A 27,563-nucleotide genomic window follows, 5' to 3' on the forward strand; every position below is an offset into this window, starting at 1 on the left:
TTTTTTGCTGTTCTGTACATGTCCATAAATGACTAGGAAAGTGGCACAAATATTGATTTGGGGGTTACAAATAAATATTAGCAAGTAGACAATTTTGCAAATATGGAATCCAGAAATAATGAGGAATGACTACATTCAACTCTAGTTCTGAAACATCCAGAGAAGAAATGATGAATTGTTCTATCTTCTCCTAGCAGTATTGTCTTCCCATACTATTAGAGGTTATCATGTTTCTATTTGTTTTTCTTTATTTATTTCTGGAAAGTTCAGGTTCTTTATGTGGATATTACCCAAATCAGAGCAAGGAGGATCAAAAGTGAAATATTAATTAGTGAAGATGAAACAGGAGATTAGCCTCTTACTAATTAGTCTCACTCTCCTACCACATAGAGAACTTTGAGTAGCCTGCTGCATAGATATTTGCAATTAAAATGGTGGCTACTACTGCTGTTTGAATTTTCTCAGTCTTTCTTTTCTTTTAAAGCACCAATAATTAATTCTTTTTCATTTTCTCTAAGCCCTTTTGAGAAATACTCCTTATTTCTCTAGCTAAGTTTTTTTTTTAATTAAAATGAATCTGAAGGTAATACTCTGTATTTGCCCTATAAAAAGGTAACATGAAGTTTTAAAAACATACCAGGATTTTTATTTGCAGAAAACCACGTTCTTTCTCCTTAAGAGTTCCACAGTGACCATAGGCGGTAGTTACTCACTGGGTTGCTCTATTTGACTTCCACTTCAGGATGTCTAACAAAAACAAAAGGCCATCTCCTCCCTCAGACTGAACACTTGTCTCCAGTGTATTGGAAAAGGCCTTTTCCCCATGTCTTCACTGGATTCCCTGTTCAGTGTTTAGTTTAGCAGAGCCGAAGAGCCAAAGCCTACATGCTATTAACCAGATGTTCTGCAGAGGAGTGTAAACCCTACAACAATGGACAGCCAGGCCGCCTTAGAAGGAGGCAGTCCTGCAGACTGATGTGCTGTCTGTTTTAAATCCTGGTAGCATGAGTTAATTTACAACCTGTAATTTCCTCGCTGAGTGGGAGGAATTATTCACATGTTATCAAGGAAGACACAATATAATGTAAAGGGTTTTTCTGCTCTCCAGTCTTTTGGTTTAAGTTTCTGGCATCCTCTGAAGAGAAAAGGTGATGCCTAACAGAATAGCTGACACAAAATGAATACTCCAGAAATGTTAGTGAGAGTACAGACAGTATACAAGGAAGAAAAGGAGAGAGGGAGGGACAGACGAAGGGAGGGAAGGAAGGAGGGAGGAGAGGAAATACAGGAGCAGGAAGGTCAGTGTTGTCAAATACTGAAGAAAAAATAAGGACAACAAGGACTCAAAAAGTAGGCCCTTCGATGTGAGAATTAGGTTATTCATAAAAAAGGAACAGTAGTAGGGTTGAGAGCCAGTAGCCAGGCCATAAATTTTGAAAGAAAATGGGGTGATTTTGGAAATACAGTGAATTAACTATATGTTTCTGAGTTTACTTCCTGGTGAAATCCCACTAAAACCGAAATCCCACTGAAATATCAAGTAATATTTAAGGCATAAATCTACAAATATGGGGGGAATAGCAGCAGGGAAATCAATAAACTAAAAATTTTGAATGCTAGAACACAGATATAATAAAGATAACTGATGTAGCAGCACGGAGAAAGCCAAACCCTAAGACTGCAATAGGAAGAGCCAGGAACCGACTTGAGGAACCGATAGCACTAGATAACTCTGGGAGTGGTCGGTGAAGTGGAGCGGGGTGTGTGTGGGTATGTGTGTGTGTGTGTGTGTGTGTGTTTAGAGAAGCGATCGCCTTTTTTTTTTTCCCCAGACGAATCTCACACTCTCACCCAGACCGGAGTGCAGTGGTGCGATCTAGGCTCACTGCAAGCTCCACCTCCCGGGTTCACGCCATTCTCCTGCCTCAGCCTCCAGAGTAGCTGGGACCACAGGCGCTGCCACCACGCCTGGTTAATTTTTTGTATTTTTTAGTAGAGACGGGGTTTCACCATGTTAGCCAGGATGGTCTCGATCTTCTGACCTCGTGATCCGCCCAGCTCGGCCTCCCAAAGTGCTGGGATTACAGGCGTGAGCCACTGCGCCTGGCTGAGAAGTGATCTCCTTTCTAACCACATGAGTTCCACCTAGGAAACCAACTCTTTCTAAAATTTCTTGCAAGGACCTCTTCTATTTTAGCACACCTCTGAGCAGATAATGGCAGGTTTATCCTCTGAAGAGATCAAAGCGGAGAATCGATCAAGGTTCAGACAGAGAAGCAGGGTGACTATGAGTGTTATGTAACTAGGTGTGTGTCATGGCAACTAGGATTTACACAATTGTAGAAGACGTGGAGTATCAGAGAAATAACCACCCACTCCATCCAAGAAGCCGCACGTGTCCAACAGTGAATTGGGACTGCAGAGAGGAAGCTCATGGACAGGTCTAGGAGATGCAATAGCTTTTAGGTAGCTCTTATGCCTACAGATCTTCAGCAAAGCATCTAACTGTGGGCCTGAGGTCCCTGTTGTCAGCATGGCAAACACTTTGCAAGCAAACACTGAATGTGAAGTTCAGGAGAGGGAGGACAAGTGGGAACCTGACAAACCCTTAATGTGTGTCTGACCTATTTGACCATGAAAAGAGCTTCACAGTGTATTGAGTGATGCTCCATTTCTTTCTTCTGAATCTTATTAAAGTTTTTTTTGTTTGTTTTTTTGTTTTTTGTTTTTTGTTTTTTGTTTTTTTTTACCACTGTAACATAGAAGAATACAGGAAAAGAGTCTAGAAAATATATTTCTCAGCTTAACCAAGTTGACAGCAGAGGGTCTCTGGACTGACAGACAAAAGGGATGGTCTAGGGCTGGTATCATTTATGCAAACAGAGAGACCAAAGAAATTGATGCATATAAAATGCTGATCTCTCAGCCTTCTTTTCCCACTCACAAAATATTAGCAGCTAGGCCTTGACCCTCCAGACTAAAGATCAGAAGGGTCTTATGAAGTCTGACTTCCAATAAAATAAAAGCCTAAATATTTGGACTTCACGTGTTCTCTAACAAATGACTTAGCCCAATCTTGTTACAGTGAAATGATGCGTCAGTGAGACTCATCCACATACTCAGAATTTCTAGTTAGCCTTTTAGCCCACAACACTCTCAAATATGAAGAGACAGCCAGGGTCACTAGGTAAGCATAGAAAGCCGCTAACACCGAAGAGGCAGTCCAAAGCAATAAACAGAAGAAAACAACTTGCAGAAAGTTGAGACTATGCAAACAAAAGGGTATTTTTTAAATGTATTACTAATATTTTCAAAGCAATAAGATACTATATTACATTCATTAAACAACTTTCAATATTATGGAAAAGAACTATTCATGAAACAAAAAGACATCTTATAAAAATTAAAACTTGAGGGAAAAGAGTAAAACTCAATATAACTTTCGTAGGATAAAGTTGAAGACATTTTTTAAAAAGTAATCCAAAAAGATGAAGCAAGCAGAGGGAAAAAGCAGTGGACTCACTCAAGAAAAATTTCCAAGACTGAATGTTGTTCTAACCAAAATAATAATAAATCTCTTACGGAAGAATAAGATGGAGGTTTGCACACATCTTTGGAGATGTGGAGTGGGGAGAACCTAAATTCTCATCTATCATAGTGAGTAGTCAATAGTGCCAAATCTGAAAAAAAAATTATATATATATATTATATACACACACACACACACACACACACATACATATATATACACATATACACATACACACACACACATATATATATGTAGTGGGAAATAAGAAAATAGTGGGCCGCGGGCAGTGGCTCATGCCTGTAATCCCAACACTTTGGGAGGCCAAGGCAGGTGGATCACTTGAGGTCAGCAGTTCGAGATCAGCCTGACCAACATGGTGAAACTCCCGCCTCTACTAAAATACAAAAATTAGCCGGGCATGGTGGTGGGCGCCTGTAATTCCAGCTACTGAGAATTGTTTGTTTTGAATTGCCTGAACCAGGGAGGTGGAGGTTGCAGGGAGCCAAGATGGCACCACTGCACTCCACTCTGGGCTACAGAGCAAAACTCAGACTAAAAAAATATATATATATATATATTTAGAGATATTAATGTACATACACAAAGAGTAATTGTCTCTGGATAAGAGGAAATAAGGAAAAAGGGTCTGTGAATCATTTTTTGTCATAACAAATCTGGTGGAATTAGTGGCTCTTTGAACCGAGTAAATACTTAGAAATGTTGAGACGAAAAAAACGACTAGAGAGTGAGGAAGTAGATGCAGTCAGTTAGGCTGAGTTTGATGTAAATAGAAAAAATACGCAAATGACAATGAGACAGCCAGGTGGGAAGGGCATCCTGGCAAAACTCCAACCAGCCGGTGCACTGGGAGGAGTGCGCCCCAGGGTGGAGCCATTTCCAGCCGGGGGGAGCCTGGCCCTTCCTCTTCCTGTGTAGAACCTGGGGTTTTTGTTTTGTTTTGTTTTGTTTTGTTTTGTTTTGTTTTTTTGAGACGGAGTCTCGCTCTGTCGCCAGGCTGGAGTGCAGTGGCCGGATCTCGGCTCACTGCAAGCTCCGCTTCCCGGGTTCACGCCATTCTCCTGCCTCAGCCTCCCGAGTAGCTGGGACTACAGGCGCCGCCACCTCGCCCGGCTAATTATTGTATTTTTAGTAGAGACGGGGTTTCGCCGTGTTAGCCAGGATGGTCTCCATCTCCCGACCTCGTGATCCGCCCGTCTCGGCCTCCCAAAGTGCTGGAATTACAGGCTTGAGCCACCGCGCCCAGCTTAGAACCTGGGATTTTAAACTGCTGGGCGAGAAGCGCACCACCAGGGACTCTGGCTTTGTGGAGAGTCACTGTTTCCCTTTTATCCTTTTTTTCCCAATAAATCCCATTATTCTCGCCTTTCAAATGGTCTACAAGCCTAATTTTTTGTGGCCCTGTGATAAGGTCCTGGCTCTTAGCTGAACTAAGGAAAAAGTCCCTCAAGAAGTTATTGATAGGTGGAATGTAACAAGGCAGGGTGGGTGGGGTACTGTGAGAGGAAGAGGGAAAATATGTGAATATTACTAGGCTGCAAGGCAGCAACCAATAGAGATGAAGAGAATGGTTATATAGAAGTGATAGTTACTAGATGGATGTACTTAAGATTTTGCGGGGGGATAATCAAAGCACATTAAAAAAAAAAAAGCCTACCTTGGTAAAATATAAGAAACACAATTTGAAAACAAAGTTAAAAAACAGAGAAGTCAAACACAAATCTGACGTAAAGAAGTAGGTCTTGCTCAAGAAAGACCTTGAAGCAACCACACCAAAGGGTAAAGGAGCACTTTACTGGCGATGGAGGCATAGACATCATTTGATTACTTTAATCACAGGGCTCATATTGCCACACATTGTGCCCCAATATTTTAAAATAGCCATAAATTTTCAAAAGAACATTTCCTTATATGATGTATCCTTAAAAATTAATATAAGAATGTGTATGATTCATCTTCCTTCCATCTCTCTCTTTTTTTTTTTTTCATGTCCTTCAAGTCTGTCTAGGTCTCAACTGAACAGATCCACTGCTCGATATAATAACTGGGATAAATCATTCTGAAAAAGTTAAATGAGGATTAGCTGGCTACATGGGAAGCCTCTGTTTCTAATTAGGTAATTACATCCCTGTCTATTAATCTTCAGTGTTAATCAGTCTAGGGAAAACAACCTGATCAATTAAACAACAGAGAAAAAAAAAATCTTAAAATATATGGGTCACTAAAATCATTTTCTAAATGTTCTATATTTTAACAGAATGCCGTAGAAAATAAAAATGGACATTGGAGATTTCATTATTAGAAATGTTAATTTTTAATTTTTAAAAATTAGCTTTTTTTGAAATCCACTGCCTTTTGTAAAAGCCATCAATTCAGAAGAAAAAAAGTCTTATTTTTTGGAGCAAATGTTTATAGAATATACACGTGACTTGTGCTAGTTATGTGTTTATTTGTACCTGAATGCAAAGAGACCATGAATAATCTTATAAATGTGGCAGGATTCTCACAAACCCCGGAAACCACATGAGCCAATGTGCTAGAGCACAGTAGGCATTCTAACATAATAGTTTGGCTGGAGGAAGGTCAGAGTGACCTTGTCAATTGCTGATTCTGTAAGGAAGTAATTGCCAGATTAACAAAGCAAAAGGACAGTCTGTCTAGGTTCAAAATAATGCTAGCACAAAAGAAAGTCTGTTCTTTGGCCAGGTACTCATTCTGTCCTGACAACATTCCCTAAGATACCAACATACTAAGCAGAGGCAAGAAGTTGTTTGCTGAACAGCTACTATGTGTCTGGCACTTTTACAGATACAATTGCAGAGTCTTGTGTCTGACCAATACTAAATAAAATGGAGATTTCTGCTAAGAAGACATTATTCACAAGCATTATAATTAACATGTGTGTTTGTAATAAGGAGTAAATACATGCTATATGCAGAACTATGCAGGGTGAGGGGCAGAAACACTGAGAAGATGACGCAACTATGTCCCAGAGTGCCTAAGGAGTTGCACTCATTACAGAAAATGCCCTCCACTCCCCTCCAGGTTTGCATACATGAAGTAACAAGTAACTTGCTAGAGACGGATCCATTGTGAGGCATAGCCAATGGAATAGGAACACCACCACACACATACAAACACCCACCCACCCACACACACACACACACACACCCTGGCACGTTAGATTTGAACGACTAAAAAACAGAATACATAAATTTTGAAGGCAGACTAAGAAAAACACATTACACGTGAGGAACAAAGATTAAAATGATAGTAGACTTCTTTTTCAGAAATCATGCAAACTGGAAAATAATAGATATCTTTAAAATGTTAAAGAAAAAATAATGTATTAAACCACAATTCTATACCAGACAAAATTATTTTACAAGAATGAAGAAGAAATACTTGCCTTGGAAAAACAAAAACTCTGGGAATTTCCTGCCTGTAAACATAATCTACAAGATATGAAAAAGAAATTTATTCAGACAGAAAGAATATGACACCAGACAAAAAGTTGGTGTCACAAAGAGAAAGGAGAACTAGATATAAAATAAATTAAGGTAATATACTTTTTTCTCCTTTTAAATTACTTTAAAATATAACTGGCTTGAGAGCAAAAATTATAGCAATCTGTTTTGTATTTATAGCTTACGTAAAAGTAAAAGACATAAAAACAATAGTACAAAGGATAAGAGAGAAACAATGAGAATGTTTACTTAACAAAACATATGGAATATTATGTTATTTGAAGAAAGTCTCCAATTAATTTTAAATATATATGTAATCTGTATTTAAATATATATATTGAAAGAGAGGGCCAAGCGCGTTGGCTCATACCTGTAATCCCAGCACTTTGGGAGGCCGACGCAAGTGGATCATGAGGTCAGGAGTTTGAGACCAGGCTGACCAACATGGTGAAACCCCGTCTCTACTAAAAATACAAAAATTAGCCTGACTTTGAGTGGTGTGCCTGTAATCAGCTACTCAGGAGGCTGAGGCAGGAGAATTGCTTGAACCGGGAGGTAGGAGTTACGAAGTAGGCAGAGGGCTGTGCCTGCCTCCAGCCTGGGTGACAGAGTGAGGAAGAAAGAAAAGAGAAAAGAGAGAAAAGGGAAGGAAAAGGCTTAACCGCCGCCACGCTTGCATGGCGCGCGGCGAAATATCGACAGCAGCAACAGCAACCGCTGGCAGCAACAACGCTTTGTTGTGTTGTGGGATGGATCATGACAGACGGGGATCAATAGATGATGGATCGATAATCACTCCATCCTCGATCGATCCACTTCAATCAATCAGAATCATTTTTAGAGTGTACAAAAAAGCAGTATCAAAGTATTTACTATACACAAAAAATCACAATATAAAAAACAGATAAGTTGAAAGTAAAGGGATGAAGAAAATGTTCCATGCTTATACTTATCAAAAGAAAGCTGAGGTAGCTATATTAATGAGATAAATTATACTTCAGAGTAAGTATTATTATCAAGGTTAAACAGGGGCATTATCTTTTAAAAGAGAATCAACTTTCCAAGAGTACATGATAATCCTAAATGTGTATGTATTTTAAACATTTTTGTTAGAACTAAAAGCAGATGTCCATATGCAAAAAAACTTTGATACAAATTTCATAACTCTTACAAAAATTATTTTTAAATGCATCCATCATAGGTATAAAGGTAAAATATAAAACTATAAAACTTTAGATAAAAACAAGAAAAAAACTGTGTGACCTTGGTTTGGCATTTATTTTTTAAAGATACCATGGCAACACAAAATGTATAAAAGAAGAAAATAACAAATGGTATGCTGCCAAAGTTTTAAACTTTTGCACTGAAAATACTACTACTAAGATAAGTTTACTTATAGCCACAGACTAAAAGAATATATTTACAAAGTGCGTATCTGATAAAATATTTTTATCTAAAGTATATAAGAATTCTAACAACATCTAAAAAAGGGAAAAAAAAGCAAAAGTTCTCAACAAAATAAGGAAGATATGTAGATAAAAATAAATACACAAGATGTTCAAACTCACTAGTCATTAGAAAAATGTAAATCAAAATCACAACAAAATGTTCCTACCCAGACCTATTTTACCATCAAAAATGTAATGTCTTAAAAACGACAATGTTGTGTGCTGGGAAGAATGTAGAGATACCACTCTCACACATTGTTGGTGGGAGTACAAAATAGTGCAGTCACTTTGGGAAAATGGCAGTTAAAAATACACATACTGCATAACCCAGCAATCCCACTCCTAAGTATTTACTCAAGTGAAATGAAAACCCAAATACTCAGAAATCTATGCATAAATGTCTATAACAACTTTGTTCGAAACTCCAAAATCTGAAAAGAACTCAAATGCCTTTCAACAAGTAACTAGGCAAACTGGGGTATATCCATACAATGGAATAGTATTTGGCAGTAAAGATGGAACAATCTTTTGATTCATACAATAACATGTCTGAATCTTTTTTTTTTTTTGAGACGGAGTCTTGCTCTGTCACCCAGGCTAGAGTGCAGTGGCCGGATCTCAGCTCACTGCAAGCTCCACCTCCCGGGTTTATGCCATTCTCCTGCCTCAGCCTCCCGAGTAGCTGGGACTACAGGCGCCCGCCACCTCACCCGTCTAGTTTTTTTGTATTTTTTAGTAGTGACAGGGTTTCACTGGGTTAGCCAGGATAGTCTCGATCTCCTGACCTCGTGATCCGCCCATCTCGGCCTCCCAAAGTGCTGGGATTACAGGCTTGAGCCACCGTGCCCAGCCCAACATGTCTGAATCTTAAAGGCATTTTGCTAAATGAAAGAGCCAAATCCAAAAGTCTATATATTACATTTTTCCATTTGTATGGCATTCTGGGGAAGTCAACATTATAGGAACAGTAAAAAGATTGGCATTGTCAGGGGGTAGTAGGGATGGGTTAGATGTGTAAGAGAAGCAAAGGGAGTAATTGAGATGTTCAAACTTTCTGTTTGATACTGTGATAGTGGGTACACAATTGCATGCATTTTTGAAAGACGGTAAGACTCTGCATCACAGACACTTCTACAGCATGAAAGTTTAAATTTTAAAAAATAAACAAGTATTGGGAGGAAATCAAGAAACTGAAAACAGAATGCCTATTGTGACCATTCTCACTGCACTATAAATAAAGGACACAACCACATTGAAGAGGTAGTGAAGAAAGGATCTAATCTAAGTAACTTTGGACAGCAGTGTTTAAAATGGATACTGGAAGGCTAAAGACAAAAGGAACTGTATATAAATATTGTACTCTAGTTGAGTAAGTTAGTTTCTGAAAGGGTTACGAATTAGCAATTCTGAAACTGCTTTTTATTTACCCAAAGAGTGAACTGATAAGTAAATATATGATATATGATGAGAGCCAGTTTTCTCACCATTAAAGAAAGAATTCAAAATAAAGAGGAAAAAAGAGGGGAAGGAAAAAGGGAGAATGCTAGGAGGAGCCCTGTGTGGTTGGATTTGAATTGGAGGTATCTGTATAAACTCATTGATAAGGTTTGGCTATGTCCTCACCCAAATCTCATCTTGAACTATAGTGCTCATAATCCCCATGTGTTGTGGGAGGGACCCAGCAGGAGAAAATTGAATCATAGGCGCAGTTACCTCCATGCAGTTCTCCTAATAGAGAGTTCTCACAAGATCTGATGGTTTTATAAGTGGCTTTCCCGGACTTCACTCTGCGCTTCTCCTTGCTACCACCATGTGAACAAAAATGCGTTGACTTCCTCTTTCACCATGATTGTAAGTTTCCTGAGTTCTCCCTAGCCACGCTGAACTGTGAGTAAATTAAACCTCTTTCCTTTATAAACTACCCAGCCTTGAGAATGTCTTTATTACCAGTGTAAGAATGAACTAATACACTCATGTTTTGCTTTTTGGTTTTTAAGCTATATATATATATATATGTTGATATGTATAGACATAAATATACATGTGTGTATACATGGGTTAATATACATGCATTTAATGCATTTATTCACTAGCTCTGACATTTGAGGAGTCCTAGAAGCAGTGATATCCTATTAACAGTGATAACGCCTAACACATATTTTAGCTTCTTAATATCATTTTCCAATTAAACAACAAACAAACTTCTTGGACAAGAGCTTGATATGAGGGCTGGAGAGAAGTGAAAATATAAGTTGAGTTTGAGGCATCTTGTGGTGCCAGAAAAAATAAATTAATGAACTAAATAAATACAGAATCGAGGCATGTAGAATCTATGCAGGAGCTAACCCAGAAGAGTTCACAAAGGTCAAATGAGGAATAATTTGAGAAACACAGTAAGTAACTACAATATTGAATTATAACTCAAAGAGTAAAATATGTATCCATGATTCCACATTGATACAAACAAATGATTAAATAAACACAAAAGGAGAAAAAGGATTGCATCTCTTCCTTATAGAATTCCCATTAACATAGAATGAAAAAGAAAAAAATGTTTAAATCACTATTTAAACCTCACAGTTACAACTGTTGCAGGCAAGTTCCTTGGAATACTAAAAGTGTCGGTTAAAGTTTAAGTAAGACAATACGTGTATATTTGATATATCACCCCCTAAATATTTATTATTTATAAAAAGAAGGAATAGCAATTTACAGTGCAGAAATCTGGCTGACACTATCTTAACTAAGTTGTCAATGTCAATATAACCAGTAATAAAATATACTGATGCACTAAGAAGGGCACACCAAACATCTGCGATATTTTTCTCCAATTAACTTAATCCTGAGAAAACATCAGATAATCCCAAATTGGGGACATTCTCCAAAATATTGTACCAGAACTCTTCAGAAGTGTTAAGATCATGAAAGACAAGGAAAGACTGAGGAAGTATCACAGATTGAAGATGGCTGAGGTTAGGTAAGACATAACTACTAAATACTATATGGAATATTGGATTCTATTTTGGAACACAAAGAGACACAGTGGAAAAGCTGGTGTTGAAATAAAGTTCAAATAAAGTCTGTAACTTAATTAATAGTATTGAACCAGTGTTAACTTCTTAGTTTTGATTGATCATTGTACTGTAATTAATAAAATGTTAACATTATTCGAAACAGGATGAAGGGTAATGGGAACTCTCTGTGCTATTTTTGTGACTTTTCTATAAGTATAAAATTATTAATATTTAAAATAAAAACAATTTTTAAGTGCCCATCCTTTTTTTAGATTCTATCGTTAGGTATTTGGGCATCAGTATTTTCCAAAAACTACTCTAAAGATTCTAATATCAGAGTTTAAGAACACTGCTCTCAAGGGGTAAAAGAATGAAGAGAAAGTGAGAATTATAGTAAAATAGTCAACAATTAATTAATGGAATAAATTGTGATTTGCTTATATTTGCCAGAAATTTTATGAATACAAAATGTATGCTTATATAAACCCAAAAACCTTGCTTCTGTGTTTGTTTAATCAGTCAGTTAAATAGTCAATGTCAAAAAAAAAAAAAACCGTCGAAAGACAATGTGACAAAATAATAACTATGAGTAGCTGCAAATAGAAGAGGTATTTCTCTGTTCCTTTGTGTTTTTTAGTTCTTTCAAAAAAAGATTTACAACCGCTAATTTTATAATCAGGAGAAATAAACGTAAAGGTCACAAAGAAAAACACGTCTTCTAAGTGATTCAAATGCACTTTAAGTTTTGAGGACATTTGCCCTGGAGCAGTTTCTTCACAGGCCATCTGGATGGCAGAGGTATATCACTGCACAGCCCATTAGTTGAAGAACTGAAATTATCCTAACCTCTGTTTCCGTTCTGAACTCTCTAGACCTCAAACTTTAATATGTCCAACTAGCAGCTCCTTTAGGGCTCTCTGGAAGTGGATTGTTTGGACAACTTGTTCACTTGTGGACTGCATAAGTTATTGAAAACTGCCCATTAAAAGTCCATACCACGTCTTCTTTTCTATTTCTATCTACTTCACCCCTGAATTCAGACCTTGAAATAATCTCAGTTTAAATTAGCTGTCACTTAGGAAATGGAAGACAAAAGTGGATACAAAGAAAAGTTCAGGGTCAGTCCTTGGTTCTTCTATTGATCCAGTTACCCAAGGACCTCAAAGACAATTGTATGGAAGTGTGAATTTGAAACATATAAAATAAATTCAGAATCTTCTCATCCACCTCCCCACATTCCAAATTAGTACAACAAACACTCCTTAGGCTTGCCAAAGTCACTACATAAAAGTGTTTTGGTTTGAAGAAAATGAACCAACATTTTTAAGTGGCTAATTTCTGAGGAGAAAGCAGATATCCAGCCTCTCTTAACCCACTGGGCCCAATGGCAAAGCTCAGGCAGGAAAAAACAAGCAGTTAGCCACAGTCCAAACCAATCCTTGTCACTTTGCATTAGGAAAATTTTTTTTTTTTTTCAATTCACATTACTTGCCTGGTCTCTATAACTGAGTAAGTTTTTAATACCTGACTACATCTTTAAGAGTGAATATTCCTTGCTGATAAAAATGGTGTATTATCTCAAAAAAGGGGAAAAAAAAAGATGGACTAGACTAATTAACATGTTGTTAAAGACCTTAGGATGGATTAGGTCAGAGGAATGAATGGGGAGAGAGCTAACAATCTTTGAGCACCAAAATTTGCCAGGGGATTGTGCTAAGCACATTAAATATTTTATTCCACTTGCTATTTGCAATGATATTATACACAGGTATTATTAACCTACTTTATAGATGAGAAACTAAGTCTTAGAGGGAAGAGAGCGCAGGTTCACTGCAGCAGATGCAAAGAATGAGGAAAGCAATTCTTCATTGTCTACTTCATCAGCCACTGACTTGGCCAATGAAAGAAAAATAAGGAATCAAATTGAATGCCCTTCAGCTGCCACATGCTGGGACATCTCCTTGTTATAAAAGTTAGAATGTTTTGATCTCAAATGTATAGCCTTTTATCAGAGTATCCAGCAAGATCCTTGTATTTTGAAAGTTAGCACACTCCAACCTAAACCTAAAAATATTGATCGGAGACATGCAATCATATGATATCAAAGCTGGCAGGAATTTGGAAATCATCGGGTTAGTGCTTTCCAAACCTTTTAAGTTTCAAAGGAGAGTGCCCTTTCTTTAAACTAAATTTTACTGAAAAGCACTTCCTATCAACCAGATAAAAATAGGGTGCACTAGCTGCAGTGACATGTGGTCCGAAACCAGCACTGCTCCTGCTCCTTCCCCAGCTCCGGCTCTCAACAATGAGGCTGCTAAAGTGCTTCTGCAGAACCTACAGTGTCAGGACTATGGGGGAGGGGGAGGCAAGACATAGGGAAGAAAAATTTCCTAAATCTCTCATTTCCTGGAAATGGAACCTAAAGCCCAAGATCATATAGAAATTCAGAGATTACACTGGAAAATAGAAGGACTTGGGCTAAACTGACACGTTACATCAGCATGAAAGACAGAAAACATGGGGACCTGTCCCCATCAAAAACTCAGCTTTAGTCCAGGTCTAGTGATGGTCCTTCAGAAAATGCTGCAGCTGAAAAATGATTCTTCCCTTCCACATTCAATTTTATTTAGAAGATGAACCACAAGACCGGGTGGCAAGGGAGAAAGAGCAAATAATGAACTCATGGTCAGAGAACAATTACAGTTTTACAATCATTCTTGATCCTAGGTCCATTTTCTGCATAAAAGGGCTAATAATCCCTACCCTGTCAGCCTCAAAGGGCTGTGGTGAGACATAAGACTGTGTTTTTAACATTTAAAGTTAAAGAACAGATGAAAACCTCCTTCCTATTTTTTTAATGGCTAAATTGTACAGCTTGAGAATGCAGTGTTTGCAAGACTCTGTAGTGTGCTAAGCATGATTAACAAATATTATTTCATCATCTCTATTATTTTAATTTTCAGCTTGCATGCTTAGTAGTTTGTTCCCTTTTCAAAAGCCAATAATAAAGTTAAGTGATCAGAATGCTTGACATGCCATGTTATTCTTTCAGAGGCTCCGCTGTTTGTGCCACCTTGAAAAATGTGTTTCAGTTTCCAAAATACCTTGCCTGGTCAATTCTTTCCTGCTTTTTCTTATTACACTGTAGGTACCCCATGGAATTGTTTGATGGGCCCAGCTGTAGCCTGGCTCTTCACAGCAGAAAGGTGCCTGTTGGCCTCTCACTCCTCTTGGCTCTGCTCCAGTGAGCCATCCCTCTCCACTACCGGTTCCACTTCCTGGCAGCTGGATGAGGAGGCTGGAAGCCAGTGGCAAACTGTGGCACCTGGCTGTTTGGTCTGTCACTAATGACAGCCCCTGCTGAATTATGACTCAATAGCAGTACTTTTTCTTCAAAAGGATTCAAGTGAGAGAAAAGAAAAGGTTGCTCTGACCTCTGGCCCATGTTCCCCTGACGCAGAATGCTTCTGTTGACTATTTTCCTACGTTTAATAGGTGGAAGCAGACTGAAAGTGTAGAAGGAGGTTAGTAAATTTCTTCTGGCCTGGTCATCTGACCCTTGCATTTAGAAAATAACTACTACTCTGGAGAAGGTAAGGAGAAGGGGAAGAAAAGGTTTGCTTGATAGCTGCAAAATTACATAATGTGCATACCATCTGAACTGCTTATGAAACAAAAACAAAGAAAGAAAGAAAAAGAATGCTAGGACTACCCAGCAACATTATCACTCTCCAGTCTTCATCTTTGATTGACTATTGCTCAATGGTGATTTGACCTCTTCTCTTTCCCCTTTCATCCTATGACTTTTCCCCCCATGGCAGCTACTTGAAAACCACTTATACCAACACACTGGTTAGCCTGGATATGGGAGCAAGCCGTCCGAGTGACGGGTTGTCCTGAGGCAGCCTGCTTCAACCCAACACGTGGCACTTGGGGCAGCAGAAAGGCTTCCAGGTCTACATGCTAGAAGCTGGAAGCAAGTAAGGGGAATGACAGCTAGCTTTTCTTGCTTTTAGGGCTCTGAGGATTACTACCACCCTTAGGTTCACTGCCTTTTGAGAGCGCTAACAGCTTTTAAATAATTGGCCCTTTCCTTTCCACCTTTTATGGCCAGTCATATTGTTTGTCCTTTTTTATTTTCACTCTCACAGTATTTGTTTTATAAATACTTTCTTAATTTACCTCTACCCTTCCTTTTGTTTGCACTTGTTTTTCAGCCTTACGTTTCCTTTTTGCTTGCCAAAATCATCTATTCCCTCTTCTTAGGTGCACCTTCTTTTACTCCAGCCTCTCCCTTTCATTATCTTCATTATCTTATTTACGAACATCTTAGTTCTTCATTTGTTTTTCGTCAGAACTTGTTTAAATTTTTTTTTTCCTTAAGTGTTTGCTTTTTATGGCTCCAGATTTTACTTTTTTCTCCAAAGGGAATGTTCACAAATGCTGTTAGACTGAGAAACATAAAACACATTACCAATTGTTTCACAACGCTAAAAGAATAGGTTGTCCTAGATGGTTAATGAGAGCTTCAGGGGTGGCAGTCCTGCTGGTTGCATTAACTGTGCACTCCTAATCTTTTCTGATAAACATGCCTTCCAGGAAGATAAAACAAATCAAAGGCTGCTTTTTCAACCTTGTAGTTTGATGTATGCTAGTGCAGTTCCTGGTAGATACCATTTTAACTCCCTTTCAGATGAAAAATCTGAGCCTCAAAATCAAATATTTTCTCACTATTCCCTCAGGCTCCCTTGTCAAACCTTTTGACCAACTGAAAACACAAAGCTTCAGATCCTAAAACAAAATCTTTTAAACATCGAAAAATCAATGAACATTTTACCTGGAGGACAGATGTTGTTTTATGGATTTGAGCAACTAATACAGCTAATGTAGCTTGACTTCATTTTTTGCATTAAGTGTGTTCCCCCCAAAATATTAATGAACATATATATTTATGGGTGATCATATTTCGTCACAGGGATGTACTATAACTATGAAGGTTTAATACAAAACTGAAAAAGGATTTTAGATCAAATTTAAATATCATCACATGTAATTCAAAAAGGCTGGCTTTGTTAATGTGCAATCAATGTATATTTATTTCTCTCATGTGAAAGTCCATAAAAAGTAATCATAAACAGTTTACATTATCTTTGGGTATTCATTAAAAGATACATATTTAAATTAATCATTCTGTTACTTGCTACTTCATCAAGAATTCATTCTAGCTCCAGGAAACAATGATAATTAGTAACTTATATAATAATTCTTGGAAGGTCAATAGATTATCAAATATGTAATATGAATATTCTAATTACATATTTTGAGAGCACATTGAATCCCAAAGCTATGAATAGGTAAAGCCATTCAAGTAAATGCCCTAACTTCAAAACAAGTTCTCATGAGACACTGGAAGACCATCACAGAATTTATATCTTGGCAAAGAACTTTGGGAAATAATATCTCTAGGACTACATGAGGAAGATAAGCGGCTTAAGTGTAGCAACAGAACCAAAGCAGGAAGCAAACAGCTTAATTAATATGGTCATCTTAATCATCACTGTTTTTTCTCCACAAATAACCTCAGGACTGTCAAACCTATTAAATCAATGGCCTTAAAAAAAAAAAAGTTTGTAACGTCTTTCAAGTTCCACTCTTTTCTAAGCATTTAACACATTAATTAATACATTTATTAATATGCAACAGTTAGGGATGGAGCTAATTAGGAAACTTCAGATAGTGTGAGACAGCAGTCCACAGCCTTTTGGGCACCAGGGACTGGTTTCATGGAAGACAATTTTTCCACAGACAGTGTTGGGGGGGCTGGTTTTGGGATGATTCAAGTGCATTACATTTATTGTGCACTTTAGTTCTATGATTATTACACTGTAATATATAATTAAATAATTATACAACTCACCATAAGAAAATCAGTGGGATCTCTGCGCTTGCTTTCCTGCAACTAGATGGTCCTGTCTGGGGATCACGGGAGACAGTCAGACCCTAAGTGTATTGCTTATGTCCAGTCTATTCCGTAATCTCGTTTTGGTTGCTGTCACTGCAGAAATCCCTGATTTACAAAGAAAGGATGTTGGAAATGGAGGTAAACTTTTCAGTACTTTTATGATGATCTCTGGATATTACCCCTTGACTTTAATCCAGAATATATGGAGATTTGAAGTTGTCTCAAACATACTTTTAAGGCCACCATCATTTGCGATCTCGCGCAGTGGATCCTCTTGTAGAACAAAGTTGATTCACCTGGCTTACTCACAAATGGGTCGTGGACGCGGTCCTCCCCGGTTTGGGGGTCTTTTGTGGTTGTAAGTAATGCTCAAACTCTTTTGGAAGCTGAGATGGGTGATTATGCACCAGCTGGGAGAACGAAGGCCCTGTCTCTTTCAAAATCTCTGCTAATGTTTGAACATGTCAAAAATTCGAATGTTCGCCCATCACCTTCATAATTTCAATTTGCCATTGAATGCAGCCACTTTATTTGCCGGCTTGAACACAGTTGTTCTCCCCTGAAGTGACAGATTAAGTCCACTGAGCAGGTTGAAAATGTCACACAAATAAGCAAGTTTTGTGATCCATTCTGTGTCACTAAAATGTGCTGCCAATGGTGACTTTTTCTAAAAGAAACCTCTGAAGCGGCTCTCATAACTCAGAAACTCTGGCCAATCATCTACCTTTAGAAAACCATCTCATTTCTGTGTATAAGAGAAGACGTGTGCTCTGCATCCATCTCCTCATAGAGCTGCACGAACAGACGTGTTAAGGGCATGCACTTTAACGCGGTTGATAATTTTAATCATACCCTGCAAATCATTGTTAAGTTCAGGTGACATTTTTCAGCTAGCCAGCATTTCTCTATAGATGACACAGTGTGTAGACTCACATTCAGAAGTGACTTCTTTGACTCGAGTAGTGAAAACAGAAAGTCACCCAGTCATGGCAGCCACTCCATCCATGCATATACTGACACAAAATGACCAGTTTAGTTTTCCTGATATGTAATCATTCAAAGACTTGAATAGTTCTGCAGCTATGGTGTGGGTTGGCAATGCGAGTGCACATTACATATCTTTATGAACATACTCCTGAAAAATACATTGCACAAAATTAAGCACTGTTGCCTTGTTGTCAACATCGGTAGACTTGTCAACCTGGATTGTATACCACTGTGACTCATTCATCCTCTCTAACAATTGTGCCTCAATATCCTCTGCTATTTCATCAGTTTGTCTAGTTATGCTGCTAGCCAAAAGAGGAGCACGTGCCACTCTTTGAACTGCAGCCTCTTAGAGCTGCAGCCTACAGATCATCAGGCATTAGGTTCTCATGAGGAGTGTACAACCTAGATCCCTCACATGCTCAGTTCACAATAGGGTTTGAGGTCTTATGAGAATCTAATGCCAACGCTGATCTGACAGGAGGTGGAGCTCAAGTGGTAATACAAGCGGGGGAGTGGCTGTAAAAGCAAATGAAGCTTCTGCAGGCTCACCAGCTACTCACCTCCGGTTGTGTGGCCTGGTTCCTAACAGGTACTGACACGTGTCATGGGGGCTGGGGACCCCTAGTCTCAGAGAACATGATAAAATGATAAGAATTGGAGCAAACATGATACATTGAGACAAAAAAAGTAAATTAGAAAGAAATTGGAGTGAAATTAGAACTTAGTGATACATGTGTCACTGAGGAATACAAAAAAGAGGAGAATGACTGCTCAATTCTAAATTAGATTCTTGGATGAATGACATTTTGCAAAAGTTGATAAGCTTATTTTTAAATGAACCTTTTGTTTTAGAACAGTTTTAGACTTACAGAAAATTTTCCAAAATAATACAGAGAGTTCTCACATACCCACTCCCAGTTTCCCCTATTATTAACATCTTACATTAATGTGGTATGCTGATTAGAATTATTAAACTAATATACATACATTATTATTAACTATAATTGACACTTTATTTAGATTTCCTTGGTTTTTACTTTAATATCCCTTTTCTGTTTCAGGATTGATACTTTATTTAGATTTCCTTGGTTTTTACTTTAATGTCCCTTTTCTGTTTCAGGATCCCATATGCGATACAATATTACAATTAGTTGTCAAGTCTCCTGAGGCTTCGTTTGGCTGTTAAAGTTGCTCAGTCTTTCCTTGCTTTTGATTACCTTGACAGTTTTAAGTTGTGCCGTTTTATCAAGAGTTTTGTAGAATATTCCTCAACTGGGGATGTTTCTCACGAATACACTGAGGTTTACTGGCCTTTGAGAGGATGATCCCTTAGGTAAAGCACCACTTGTCTCACATCCAGAGTACATACTATGCACAGGATTTATCACTGTTGATGGTAAACTTGATTACCTGGATGCGGCAGCACTTGTCAGGTTTCCATTTATCAATTTGTCTCGTTCCAATGTTACTCTTTCCTACCCTCCCCTTTCCATATTGCACTCTTTAGAAGGAAGTCACTATGTGTAGGCTACACTTGAGGTGTGGGGAGTTTGGTTCCAGCCCTCTAAGTATGGCTTTCTACATAAATTATTTGAAGTTCTGAGTGGAAGATTTGTCTATTCTCCCGCAGTCATTTATTGTTATTCAATCATTTATTCATATCAGTATGGAATCATTGATATTAGTTTTACACTTTGGGTTATAAACTAATACTACTTTATTCTGTTGCTCAAAGTTTTCTAACTTTGATCATTGGAAGCAATTTCAGTGGGTTCATGTGTCTTTTTGACATACCACTGTCATCATATTTTTTTTTTGTTTTGCTTTGGAATACTGTCCTCCTTTCTGACACCACAAGATGCTCCAGGTCCATCTTGTATATTTCCTGCCCAATCCTAGAATCAATCATTTATCTAAGGAGACTTGGCTCCTGTTGTTGGATAATGGGTTTAGAAACCAGAGTCAGGGCACTAGTGTGCTCATTGCTACTGGGATACTTATTGCTACTTTCAGCTAATACTGATTATGGTGTATACTCTGACTCTACACACATATCTACAAATATTTCTATATTTAAACACATATGTCTACATTATACTAAAAATGAGATTATACTGATGTTTCTGGCTGCTGATTGTTACCACTGGATCATTTGAACCTCTTCTTACTGCTTGTCTGTACCCTTCCACTCCAATCGTGAAAAATCTGATTCTCACCATTCTCCATACCTTTGCTTAATTGTCCATTTCAAGTATATATGTATAGTCTTTTCAGAATTGTTAACTCATACTCCCATGGAAAACAGTTTTATCAATTAGAGTCTAGAGCTTATGTTCCATTTCTTTTGCTTTTAGTCTTCCAGACTCTACTCACTTCCAAATTTCCTTAGGTCAGCATCTTTTTCTCCCCATTCCTTTCAGTGAGATTGGTTCATACATTTGCAATACAGGTAAATTTTTTTGTTACATTATTGATTCCATTCTGGGGTCTTCCAATTTACTAAATAATTTTTTAAATATTTGTGTATATTAAGATTCATTGTTGGCTCTATAAATTTCTATGAGTTTGGACAAATGCACAGTGTCATGTATCAACCATTACCATATTATACAGAATAGCTTCACCACCTCTCAAATTACCCTGAGCTTCACTTGTTCAACTCTAAACCCTAGGCAATCACTATCTTTTCACAATCTCCATGGTTTTGTTATTTTTTTTCCAGAATGTCATATAGTTGTAATCATACAATTGAAGACTTTTTAGACTGACTTCTTACAACTTAGCTATGCACATTGTGATCCACCTATGTCTTTTCTTGGTTTGTTAATTCATTCATTTTTTTTTGTTAATGAGAAGTGCACTCTAATTATTTTTCATGGTTCTCTATAAGTTAGGTGTTTTTCCACTCCTTATTCCCAGCTCCTTTTGAGATTTTCTCATTTTTCTTTAGTATGAATATGATATAAATAAATGTAGATTTGTCATATTTATTTTGCTTAGGGTTCTCCAATCCAATCTAATCCAGTGGTTTGGTGGCTTTTGTTAACTCTAGAAAGTTTTGGGCCATTATTATTTCAAATATTTTTCTGTGACATTCTTTCTTTCCTGGGTTACTCCAATTACCTTTTTTTTTTTTATTGTTACATCCATAGTTCTTGGAGGTTCTGTTCTGGTTTTTTTTTTTTTTTTCACTCCTTTTTTCTCTTTACACTTCAGTTTGGGACGTTTCTACTAATTTTTTTTTTTAACACATTAATTCTTTCCTTAGCAATATCAAGTGCTGCAATTAGTACATTAAAGGCATTTTTTATGTCTGTGACAGTGTTTTTGATTTGTGGTATTTCCTTTTGATTCTTTCTTAGGATTACCAATTCTCCACTTAAACGTATGTATCTGTTCTTTTATGTTTTCTCCTTTTTCCATTGCAGCACTGAACACATTGATCATAGCTATATTATATTCCCTGTCTCATAATTCCAACATCTCTCTCATATCTCAGTCTCATTTTAATAATTGCATTGTCTCTTCAGACTTCGTTTTGTCTTTTGGAATGCCTGACAATATGTTGTCAAAAGCTGAATATGTGGTGATAGGTAACAGACAAACAGGTTTTAGTGTTAAAATTCCCATTAATCTGGTTAAAAGTTGGGCTGTGTTTAATGTTTGCTGAAGCTGCAATTGTCAGAGGTTTTAAATGACTTTATTGTCCTTACTTTTATCTCACTCTTGACTCAGACTTCCCTATGCACTCTTCAGAGCCAGCATCTTAAAATTCGGTCGTAGTTTACCATTGACATGTTGGAACTCTCTTTGGTGGTGGTAAAGTGTGAGGGAGGAAAAGCATTCTATAATCTTAGGATTAAATCTTAGTGGACATTTAATCCTAAAATTGTGGGGACTTTTGAGGCTGTGACCATCGTAAGTGTCAAACTAGTGGTATAGATTTTCACCTTTAGATAAAACAAGAAGGCTAGAAGGGAATGGAAGGGTGAGAGTGTTCTTACTTCCGGTAGGTAGAGTCTGATAAAATCTTCATTCCTGGAGGGTAGGTCTTTGATACGTAAAAATGCTCTGGACCTATATCACAATGATTATGCATTTTTTCCCATTTCTGGAGAAATTAAGCTTAAAAATCTTCTGGGGTACCTGGATATAAAGCCCTTGAATATGTTCTCCACTAAGACTGTCCCTAGGAGGTTCTCATTCTCATATTAGTCCATATTCAGTCTCCAGTAACCTGTGAAAATTAAGTGTTCTTAGCATTTTATGGCACCAGCATGTTCTATTCCGTGTAAATAGATCTTGGCTGTTACTTTCTGGATTGTCTCATCACTGCAGATTTTTTAGTGGGAATTTGCCCTGCAACTTTAGTTTTCTAATGAGTTCCAGAAAAGACATTTGTTTTCAGGGTTTTTTTCAGCTTTTTCTTGTAAGAATGTGAATGATGACTTTCATTCTTTTTACAGGTCAGAGCTTAAACCAAAAGTTAATAAGCTTAATTTTAATATATTAATGCTAATCTATTTAAAAATATAATCTATTTAACATATTAAATTTGAGGTTAATTCAAAAAATGGATACTTTACTAGCAAAAGAGAAGTATCTTTCTTTGTCTTGCATTTCTTAAACTCCTGCCTAGGATTACAGAATCCTTAAGAGACACTAGGCCATTTGATCTTGTATTTGCATATCAGAAGAGAAAACATTATCAACAAATTAAAGAATTGGGTCACTTTATTGATTCAGTTTTAATATGCATGCAAGTTGATGTGGTTAGTTTTGGCTAATAGGTTTGTAAATTTCTGTGGGATGAGTCACAGCAGTCAGCCTTTCGCCTGCTTGTCTCAATTTTTAATGAATTGGAAATAAAAGTCTAATAACATAGAAGTGTTAATAAACATTTTGTTGGCCTGGCCAACTAATGTATTAGATTGTGTTAAGAAATGGGGTTATATTTTATGGTTTCTTAGACTATGTGAGTAGGCCACCAGCTTCAGATAAATAAGTTTGTACTTCTATGTATGCGTGCTAATCTACCACAAACTCCTCCTTTCTCAATGTTTTCTTTCACAAGAAATTATTCTTCTCCTTCACTCACCTATTTCTTCTGACATAATTTGTACCAAAAAATATATTTTTCTCTTGAAGATAAAGAAAGCATTCACACCCATCCACACACACCCATCCACATACACATGTCTCCTAACCTAGTTACCGATCTCAGTTCCATTTTTTCTCTTATAATTAGATTTTTCAAAATACTGACCTCCACTAGTTTGTTCAATGTCTTAAACCACTGTATCTCCTTAATCACTGCCCTTCTACCACCATTGCCTCACCCCAGTAGATGTGCATGCACCCCATTGTGCTGCTGCAGCTGCTGACACATATGAGTGAGCACAGATTCCACGGCCACCACCCCAACAAAGTGCTTTGGCCAGCATTCCCCTTCAGAGTGTTGTGGCTAGTGAACCAGGAACACCTCAGCACCTCCAGCACAGCAGGTTCCTAACCTCTAGGGGCAGAAAAGAAAACAAGGTACATAGTACCAGAACACCAGAGTTAGAGCTCATAGCCCAGGAGTAGCGAGCTGAGCCTTGCCTCCCTATAATCTTCTAAAAATGAAGCCAGTCAACTGAACCCACCTTATATCACAATCAAAGCCCCAAGGGCATCAAAGAAGATAAAGGGGGAAAAAAATCCATAGGACAGTAACTTAAAAGACTGAAGGAACATCAGCCCACATAGACAAGAAAGGACCAGTGGAAGAACTCCGGCAATTCAAAAAGCCAGCAAGTCTTCTTACATTCAAATCACCTCACTAGTTCCCCAGCAATGGCTCCTAACCCATGCTGAAATGACTGAAATGACAGATGTAGAATTCAGAATATGGATCGGAAAGAAAAACACCAAGACTCAAGAGAAAGTCAAAACTCAATCTAAGGAATACGATAAAATGACACAGGAGCTGAAAGACAAAATGGCCCTTTTAAGAAAGACTCAAATTGATCTGATAGAGCTGAAAAACTCTACAAATAAACACAATCAGAAACCACAAAGGGGAAATTACTACTGATCCCACAGGAATATGAAATAACATGAGGCCACTATGAATACCTCTATACAAACATACTCGAAAACCTAGAAGAAACGGATAAATTACTGAAAGCATACAACAAACCAGAAAGAAATTGAATCCTTGAACAGAGCAATAATGAGTTCTGAAGTGGAATCAGTAGTAAAAAGCCTACCAACTAGAAAAAGCCCAGGACCAGAAGGATTCACAGGTGAATTCTACCAGATGTATAAAGAAGAGCTTGTACCATTCCCACTGAAATTATTCCAAAAAATTAAGAGGGTGGTACTCCTCCCTACTCCGTCTTATGAGTCTTATGAAGCCAGCATTATCCTGATACCAAAGCCTGGCAAAGACACAACAAATAAAGCAAATGTTAGGCCAATATCCTTGATGAACACAGTTGCAAAAGTCCTAAACAAAATACTAGCAAACAAAATTCAGAGCATCAAAAAGCTAATCAACCATGATGCAACAGGCTTTGTCTCTGGGGTGCAGGATCATTTCAACACACACAAATCAATAAATGTGATTCATCACATAAACAGAACTGAAACAAAAACACAAGGATCATCTCAATAGGTGTAGAAAAGGCTTTTAATAAAATTCAACATCCGTTCCTGTTAAAACCCCAACAATATAAGGCATTCAAGAAACATACCTCAAAATAGTAAGTGCCATCTATGACAAATCCATGGTAAACATCATATTGAACAGGCAAAAGCTAGAAGCATTCCCCTAGGGAACCAGAACAAGGCAAGGCTGCCCAACCTCACTACACCTATTCAACATAGTACTGGAAATCCTAGCCAGAACAATCAGGCAAGAGAAATAAATAAAAAGCATGCAAGTAAGAAGAGAGGATGTGAAACTGCCTTTGTTTGCAGATGATATCATTCTATACCTAGAAAACCCCATACTTTCTGCCCAAAAGTGCCTAGGTGTGATAAACAAAATCACAAATTTCAGGATACAAAATCAATGTACAAAAGTCTGTATCTTCTCTTTCTTTCTTCCATCTTTCTTCCTTCCTTCCTTTCATTCTTTCTCTTTCTTTTTCTTTCTTTTCTTTTTTCTTTTTTATTTTTTTGAGACGGAGGATCGCTCTTGTCACCCAGGCTGGAGTGCAATGGCACAATCTCGGCTCACTGCAACCTCCGCCTCCTGGGTTAAAGCAATTCTCCTGCCTCAGCCTCCCAAGTAGCTGGGAGCAAGATGGCAGAATAGAAAGCTCCATTCCCCTGCAAAGGCACCAAGTTAACAACTATCTACACAGAAAAAAACACCTTCATGAAAACCAAATATCAGGTGATCACTCACACTACTTGGTTTTAACTTCAAATTGCTGAAAGAGGAACTGAAGAGAGAAAAAACATTCTTAAATCACCGACGTCGCCCCTCCCCCACTCCAGGTAGTGGCTCTTCGGGCACTAGGGGAGAACACAGCAATTGTGAGGCATTGAGCTCAACACTGTTCTGTTAGAACAGAATAGAAAACCAGAACAAACTTGATTGGGTCCTGCCCATAGAGGGAACATGTAAATGAGTCTTAGCCATGGGGGAATCGCCCATCCCAGTGGTCTATCCAAATTTGAGTACTTGCAGACCTCACCACTAGGGGCCAAAGTACTGTGGGTCTCTAAGTAAACTTGAAAGGCAGTCTAGGCCATGAGGACTGCAGCTCATAGATGAGCCCTAGGGTTGAACTAGGCCCAGAGACAGTGGACTTGGGTAGCATGCAACACACTGAGACACCAGCTGGGGCAGCCAATGGAGTTGCTGGCATCACCCCTCACTAACCCCAGACTCTACAGGTCTTGGCTCCAAGAGAGACCCCTTACTTCCACATGAGGAGAGGAGAGGGAAGAGTGGGGAGGACTTTGTCTTACATCATGGATACAAGCTCAGCCACAACAGGATGAGCACCAGTCAGTCATGAGGCCCCCATTCTAGGCCCTAGCTCCCAGATGATGTTTCTAGACACACCCTGAACCAGAAAAGAACCCTCTGCTTTGAAGGAAAAAACCCAGTTCTGCTAGCATTCCTCACCTGCTAACGGAAGGGCCCTTGGCCCCTGGCTAACCAGCAGCAATACCCAGGTACTACATCGATGGCACTGGGTGAGCCTCTGAGACTTGTTGGATTCAAGTGAGACACAGTACATTACCAGCTGTGATAGCTACAGGGCAAAACTTTCTAATTGAGAAAAGCAGAGGGAAAAGTGAAGGGGACTTTGTCTTGCACCTTATGCCACAGGGGGCTAGAGCACCAAGAGGGCTCTTGGGGTCCACAATTTCAGTACTTGACTCTCGAACAGCATTTCTAGACCTGTCCTGGGCCAGAGGAGAGCCCACTTCCCTGAAGGGTGAGTCCCAGGCCAGGCAGCATTAACCACAAGCTGACTTAGGAGACCTTGGGCCTTAAGGGAACATTAGTGGTAGTCTGGCATTACTCTTCATGGTCAGCGGTGGCTGTGGCTACGGGGTGAGGCTCCCTTGCCTTGAGAAAGGAGAACAAAGAGGGAATACATTGAATCTTTTGGTTTGAGTGCCAGCTCAGCCACAATGCAACAGAACACCATGTAGACTTCTAAGAAGGGTGATTCTAGTCTCTGACTCCCAGACCACTCTCCTGGAGCCACCCAGGGCCTGGGGGCCCTCACTATCCTAAAAGGAAGGACACAAACTTGGCTGGCTTTGCCACATAGTGATTGTAGGGCCCCAGGGCCTTGAGGAACATAAGCAATAGCCAGGGAGTGGTTACAGCAGGCCTTGTGCAAGACCCAGTGCTATGATGGCTTCAGGTTTGACTCAGTAAAATAATAGTGGTGGCGGCCCCAAGGGTTTTTGTGTCGCTCTATCTCCAGCTTTAGGTGGCTGAGAACAAAGACAGGTACTCTGTATGTTTAGGAGAATATAGGGAAAGAGAACAAGAGTCTTTGTCTGGTAACCCAGATAATTCTCCAGGGTATTGTCCAAAGCATCAAGGCAATGATGAGTTTGCAAAAACCTCAGCATTGCTTGCTTGGGTTGTCCCCTAAAACAGAAACAGCTTAG

The 27,563-nt window shown here is 38.4% G+C and overlaps 2 long non-coding RNA genes across 3 annotated transcripts in view; one reads left to right on the forward strand and one right to left on the reverse strand.

Annotated features, from left to right (window-relative positions):
• The window catches only part of LOC103882485, an 89,241-nt gene that overhangs the window by 51,173 nt on the left and 10,505 nt on the right, over nucleotides 1–27,563 (reverse strand). The window contains exon 1 of one of the 2 annotated variants that reach the window (XR_644333.4): nucleotides 14,584–14,672. The exons of the other annotated variant lie outside the window; for it this stretch is intronic. This is a non-coding gene — a long non-coding RNA (uncharacterized LOC103882485). Of the gene's footprint in view, nucleotides 1–14,583; nucleotides 14,673–27,563 lie in introns of those variants that run through there. 2 annotated transcript variants of the gene reach the window in all.
• Nucleotides 14,925–27,563, forward strand: part of LOC103882486 — a 33,929-nt gene continuing 21,290 nt past the window's right edge. Inside the window, exon 1 of the long non-coding RNA XR_002520634.2 lies at nucleotides 14,925–15,003. This is a non-coding gene — a long non-coding RNA (uncharacterized LOC103882486). The remainder of the gene's footprint in view (nucleotides 15,004–27,563) is intronic.

The sequence above is a fragment of the Papio anubis genome, chromosome 2 (assembly GCF_008728515.1).
Source record: "Papio anubis isolate 15944 chromosome 2, Panubis1.0, whole genome shotgun sequence".
NCBI lineage: Eukaryota > Metazoa > Chordata > Mammalia > Primates > Cercopithecidae > Papio > Papio anubis.